Source organism: Triticum urartu, chromosome 7 (genome assembly GCF_003073215.2).
Source record: "Triticum urartu cultivar G1812 chromosome 7, Tu2.1, whole genome shotgun sequence".
NCBI lineage: Eukaryota > Viridiplantae > Streptophyta > Magnoliopsida > Poales > Poaceae > Triticum > Triticum urartu.
The window spans coordinates 13,253,461-13,260,676 of record NC_053028.1 but is presented as its reverse complement, the minus strand read 5'-3'; the positions used below and the strand labels follow the sequence as shown (position 1 = coordinate 13,260,676).

Genomic DNA, 7,216 nt, shown 5'->3' with positions numbered 1-7,216 from the left:
ATTCACATGAGTATGCTAATTGAAGGGCCGAAACAACCAAGGAACGACATCAATCTGTATCTGGGGCTGCTGAAAGAGGAGCTAGACACACTGTGGAAATGGCCAGCCAATACGTGGGACACCGCAGAGAAAGAATATTTCCCTATGAGAGCCGCACTGCTCACGACGGTGCACGACTATCTCGGTTACGGATATGTCGCGGGGCAGGTGGTCCACGGATTTTCTGGATGCGTCAGGTGCATGGATGACACAACGTATCGCCAGCTAGATAGAGATCCCGGGTCTTCGAAAACCGTGTTCATGGGACATCAAAGGTGGCTTTGCGATGATGACCCATGGAGAAAATGCAAGGATCTGTTCGATGGTGAAACCGAACCCCGAAGACACCCGCGTATGAGGAGCGGCGAGGAAATAGACGAGCTGTTGAAAAATTGGAAAGATTGCCCACTGCCGGGAAAGAAGCAAAAGGCCCCAGAGCCGGGAAATAAGCGAAAGGCGCCAGAGCCGCTGCTGAAGGTATGGAAAACGAGGTCTGTTTTCTAGGACTTGCTGTACTAGAAGATCCACCGTGTGCCTCACAGCCTTGATGTCATGCATATCACAAAGAACGTGTGCGAGAGTCTGCTTGGTACCCTGCTCAACATGCCAGAGAGGACCAAAGATGGGCCGAAAGCAAGGGCAGACTTGAAATCAATGGGCATCAGGGTGGAGCTTCACGCTAATGATGATGATGATGAGGCGAAGCAGGACACGGAAAGTCGTCGTAAAGGCAAAAAGGCTAAGAAGACTGGAAATGACTACCCTCCCACGTGCTTCACTCTAAGTGAGGAGGAGATCGAGCAGTTTTTCACCTGCCTCGTAGGAGTAAAACTTCCTTACGGTTATGCGGGGAAGATAAGCATATACCTAGACCTAACGAAGCAGAAGTTCGGCGGGATGAAGTCTCACGACTGTCATGTGCTGATGACGCAGATACTTCCAGTTGCAATCCGTGGGATCATGGACGCGCACGTCCATGAAATGCTATTTGGCCTATGCAACTTTTTCGACGTCATCTCTCGGAAGTCGGTTGGCGTGAGGCAACTCAGAAGGCTACAGGAAGAGATCGTGGTGATACTATGCGAGCTTGAGATGTACTTCCCGCCCGCATTCTTCGATGTTATGGTGCATCTGTTGGTCCATATCGTGGAGGATATCATCCAACTCGGGCCGACGTTCCTGCACAGCATGATGCCGTTCGAAAGAATGAATGGTGTCATCAAAGGATACGTTCGCAACATGTCACGTCCAGAGGGAAGCATAGCCAGGGGCTTTCTGACCGAAGAGTGCATCTCCTACTACATGAATTATCTAGGCATCGAGAACCCCATTGGTCTGCTCGTCAACAAGCACCTCGGCAGGCTCGCTGGATGGGGTCACCGCGAGGGTCGCCGCGAAATGCATGTCGACTTTGAGGGTCGACTCGCCGACTTTGAAAGAGCAAACCTAGTCGCGCTACAACAAATAGACGTGGTCGATCCTTGGGTGGTAGAGCACAAAACCTTTATTGATAAAACGTACAATGACCGAGGCCAACAGAGGATGGACGGAGATATAATCAAAGAGCACAACTCATGTTTCACACATTGGTTCAAGAAGAAGCTTCTGTCGTACCCTTTACATGAGGATTCTTCCGCGGAAGAAAAACTCATATTCGCCTTGCCACAGGGCGCCGAGCACAACCTGATGACCTATGAGGCGTACGATATCAATGGCTACACATTCTACACCGAGGACAAGGACATGAAGAGCGATGGTTATCAGAACTCCGGGGTAACGATGGAATCCTACACCGGTAACGACAAGGACATGTACTATGGAAGGATCGAGGAGATCTGGGAGCTGAGCTACGCTGGAGAGAAGGTCCCGATGTTCCGTATCAGATGGGCCAAGAGCGTCCTAAAAGAAGACCGGTACTTGACCACCATGCTTATACCCGAAGCCAAATCCAAGACCGCGGGCGCAAACGTCACCGCGAAAAATGACCCATGGGTACTGGCTTCCCAAGTGGACCAATGCTTCTTCATTACCGACCCGTCAAAGCACAGTCGTGTTGTCGTGAGGAGAGGCAAAAGGAAGATCATCAGAATGGATGGAGTTGCCAATGAGCAAGACTTCGACAAGTACGGCGACTCGAAGATGGAACATGACGACGACGATGAAGTGCCATACACCACAAGAAGAAGCACGACCACCCTACCTAAAGGACGTCCGTTCCACAGAAGAACTCCATTTGCTAAAAAGAAGGGCAAGAAGATTGTGAACAGATAGCTAGCTAAGATCGATTGTATTTAAATTGTAGCCTTCATTTCTCAATTGTATTTCGACATATTGAAATGATATTTCTTTTGTTCTAGTGTTCTCACGAATATTTATTTATGTTTATTATGGTATTGAATTTCTAATTCACAAAAAGTATTGAATTTGTTAATATTTTTTGAACTCGTGAATATTCAAATTTGATGATATTTTTTCATATTCAATATGAAAAAATAATGAATATTCATGAGGACACTCGATCTCGATCCCCCTCCATCTCAATCGCTATCCCCCCTCGCCGCCGAGCACCCCCGCACCCTCCCCCGCTCCACCGCCGTCGACGATCCCCCGCACCCTCCCCCGCTCCACGCGCGACGACCACACCCCTCCCTCCCCCCCCCGAGCGAGACCTAGGGTTCAAGACGCCGCTACCGCACTACAAGAAATATGTCAACTTGTGACCTTGACTATTGGTCACTGAAAGGTCATTATTTTTCATTTGCGACCTTTTTTTGACCAGAAACAGAAGGTCAAAAGCTGGCGGTCGTAAACTGAAATTAACGACCTTCTCTGTGAGAAGGTTGTGGACGTTTACGACCAAAATATGCCTACGGTTTTGTTTTGGTCACTAGCAGCATCCCCAGGCCACGTAGGCATCCGACGTGGCAATCTGATGTGGCACAACAATCAGCCCGGTCCAATTCGGTTTTCTACATGGGCCTAGCCCAACAATTCGGCCTTTTTAATGTATTTTTTCTTGTTAATTTTCGCTAGCTACATGGGCTTGGGCCATTAATTCGGCCTTTTTTCTAAGATGCAGCCTTTTACAGTCTACTGGTTTTTTATTTTTGTCCTTTTTTGCCACTAGTCCCACCAATCAGATTGGTCCCACTTGTCATGCTTATCACAAAATTGATCCCACACATCAAAAATTTCAAAATCTGTCAAACAACCATTATAACTTGTCAGGTTTCCATTTCACGGGTATTCAAAGAACATACACAATCATTGTTTCAAACAGACCAGAGAGCAAATGAAATTGGTCCAAAACAATACTGCATTAATCTATTACAATCGTTACAGTATATTACAACCCAGATATGCCTACTACTGCCTACAACTACAAAACATAATATGCTACTCTTTGCTGATATGCTTCATAGGTTCAGACATGGATTCGCACTTCACCTGTGCAAAAAATAAGAATGAACATATAAGAATAAGAACAGGTACAAAACATCAAACAATAGCCAATGAGGGATCCAATAACTTATAATCAAGAATTGACAGCAAATGCCATGTACATAAATAATATGACTAACACTAACCAGTACGCGTTCATGGAGTGACTAAAATGTTCTCACTAGCTAGGAATTTTTTTGGTATATAATATACTGACATGTCCAACTCTCTAAATTGATCATAGAAATGAAAACTGTGAGAACTAGTTTTAGGCATGTCAAACTTGAAGCACCAGCAGAATAGATCTAACAAACCAGACCATGATCATCATGCGCATCAGGATTTATGGTTCTAGCAAAGCAGTAAAGAGATGGACATACACGCATCAAGCATACCAGCTACTACATCACCATTCTCGTGACCACAGACATCACCATTCACTAATAATTCCCATTGGGAGATCAAACTATGCATCCAACAAGCTACATCAATAGGGAATGCAGAAAAATTTATGACCCGAGATGAAGAATCAACTGGGTGCATCTCAGTTTGAACAACCACGGCGAGACAACAACCGCATACTAATGCGGCGAATCAAATCTGCACGCAGGAGCAGCACCGTTCATGGCATCCACATGAGGTTGCGCAACATCAAGAACATGGCGCATGACAGCAACAGACCTAGAGATCTAGGATGGAGGGAGGGGGCTTACACTTGCGGATGCGGGCGGCCGGGTAACCGCACGAGGAGCATGTGCTCTTCTAGAGGTGGAAGCTGCGGCAGCCGCAACGGATGCAGAATTGAAGAGGGTCCTCATGTAGCAGTAGCAGCAGCAGCATGAAGAATTGAAGACCGGCCAACAGAGCCTGCAATGCAAACATAGAGGCATGAGGAAACTGAATCCAATCACATCAAATCAAATCGAGCTGCTGCACCATGACCTTGAGGAAAACAAACCTCATCTCATGTCATCTCAGGGAAGAATAAGAAGAAGAAAAATATATGGCTGCTGCTCCATGACCATGACCTTGAATTGTTGCTGCTGCACCAGATCGAGGAAGACGAAGACCTGCAAAAAAAGCAATAACTAGCAATGCACAAGCATGAATTCATGGAAGGACGGAGGCAAGGCCAAACATCCAGCATACTGTTTCTTAATGCCCCAACTACTTAAAAAACCATGGTAGTTCTAACCATATTAAATTAAAGGACAAAGTGAAGTCATGATATCGAGAGTTCCATCTTATAAAGCTTTCTGTTTAGCATATCCTAAATCACAGTCTATCTACCAATATATGAACTCTTTAGTTTTCAGAACCGAGGCTCACATATTTGGGCTGATTTGTACACTGTATTTTTAGTATTTTTTTTACTTGAGACAAACTAAATGCTAACATCAGTGACAACAAGACTTGAACAGAAATAGCTATTGAAGAAACACGTTTATAAGATAGAATGAAAATGATTTACACCAAAACATATAGTTCACATGTACTGGAGCTAGAGACTACAGAACACACATAATCACACATATGCGAACAGGGTACTACTCCATGGTTCAGGTTACACTAATAAACAAAATTATACAAGCGACTAGACTAGTATCACAGATCTACAGAGTAGTACTAAACAACTAAAAATAAGTAGTAGAAGTAACTAGTACAGGGAGCAAGTACTCTTTTCATTTACTTTAAACTGAGACAACTGAAAAGGAGTACTCCTTTCATTTAATTTACTTTAAACTGAGACTACTAAAAAGGAGTACTCCTCTCTTGAGAAGTTGATGTAAATGAAATCCAGGAGTATGTGAGAATATGGCCATCTTTATTTCTTTCTGTAAGCTTTATCTTCAGTGCCCTGTAATCACCAAAAGGCAATATCAGAAATTATCTGTTAGGCTAATAATATCAGAAAGCTTGACAGCGACTGCACATACCTGCAGTGTTCGGTCTTCCAGGCCTTCTTGTTGTCGCCGATACTGCACGAACATTAAGTAACAAACTGATCGGCATACAGAGAGTATAAATTTGACCTTGTAAATGAAATGTTCTGACATCATATAGCTCCATTCTACAACTACACAGACCCTGGACTAACAGTCTTAAACACAACACTATCCAGATTAAACAAAACCAGCGCCAGTCTACACTGTTATGGTCTCGAGCTTATTGATAAATTACTGTCCACACATGAGCCAAAGACATGCACATCTCGGACAAGAGGAAACTAAAGTTCAACATAAGCTCGTCAGTTAAGAACTTGAGCCAAAAAAAGAAACGTTGAAGCCGTCAGACCAAAATACTAAAAAACCGCACGTTTAATCAGCTAAGCGTACAACAGGTTCAGGAGAAGCACATGACACCACAACAAGCACATCTACAGGCAGCAGCTATTGGATATGATGCTCTAAGCCGGCACCATCGCACAAACATTGGTAGCAGCTTAGCATATATAGCAGGAGCGGTGTCTGCTGACCTACTGCCGATCCTTGTCGCGCCTGTCCAACCACATCTCCTAACTCCGGTCAACGTTCCACCCTCGCGTCCGGGGTACCTGCAGAGAGACACAGAAATTAAGAGAGAAATCTGGAGGGGGTAGGGGGAGAGGCATGAGGGGGAGGCTCACCATGGTCGGGATCGCGGGAGGACGGCGCCGCGGCAGCCGCAGAGGGGAAGGTTGCGCCGGTGGTGGAGCCACAGCGAGGCGGAGCGCAAGCAGTGACAGCGCATCAACACCCACCTCGCCACGCTGTGCAGCCTCCTCCCATCGGCCTCCTAGGTGAGCTCGGCGAGGTGGTGCGGCACGTGCGGGTGCTGCGGGAAGATGCGGACGGCTGTGTGGTGGCGGACGTGGCCGTGCCGGGGGAGAGCGACGAGGTGGGCGTGGAGGAGGAGCGCTGGGACGCCAAGCGCGTCAGGGCGTCGGTGTGCTGTGCCGACCGCCCGAGGCTCATGTCTGAGCTGGGGCACGCCGTGCACTCCGTCAGCGCCAGGGCGGTCCGCGCGGAGATCGCCACCATCGGCGGGAGGACGCGGACGAGGTGGGCGTGAAGGAGGAGCAGCGAAGCGACCGGAGTAGCCGATGGCTGCCAGATCGGCAGACGGTTAGGCGGAAATCCTAACCCTAGCAGAGAAGGAGGAGGGGGATGCCATGGTCGCGCCATGAAGACGAGATGAGGGGGGTGACGGAGACGAGGTCGTCGGTGGGTGGGGGCAGCGGTGGTGGATGGGGTTGGTGGCGGCGGTGGTGGATCGGGATGGTGGCGGCGGTGATGGACGGGGATGGTGGAGACGAGGGAGTGTAGGTGGGGCGGCCTCGATCCGATCTGGAGAAAGAAAGGGTGGATGGGTAGGTGGATTAGGGTTTTGGTATTTCAGAAGATCCACCGTTGGATGGGTGCGGGGTGGACGGCTTAGATCGTGTCCAGCTTGGTGATCCGCGTGGAGGTGGTTCCTCGCTTCTCATTGGCCGGCTATCTCGCGCTCAAATATCCAAAATTTGGACTCAAAAATCTCCGGGTTTTTTAAATGCCTACAAATCTGTGTTGCCAATTTGGATCACGCCATTTTCCAAAAGGCGGCTGATAGGTGTCGGTCAATCGGCCTAAATTTCGGTCGATCGCCTCGTGACCCTACGACTTTTTCATCTCTAACCATTTGATTCACCTCCCACGTTATACTTTCTTCCCCATCTTCCTTTTTCTCCCTCAGATAGAACACATCGTTGACCCTCCCG

At 47.5% G+C, this 7,216-nt stretch overlaps 1 pseudogene; it reads left to right on the top strand.

Moving 5' to 3' along the window:
* The first annotated feature begins 5,836 nt into the window (after window positions 1–5,836).
* On the top strand, window positions 5,837–6,531 carry LOC125518129 (annotated as a pseudogene).
* Window positions 6,532–7,216: the final 685 nt, after the last annotated feature.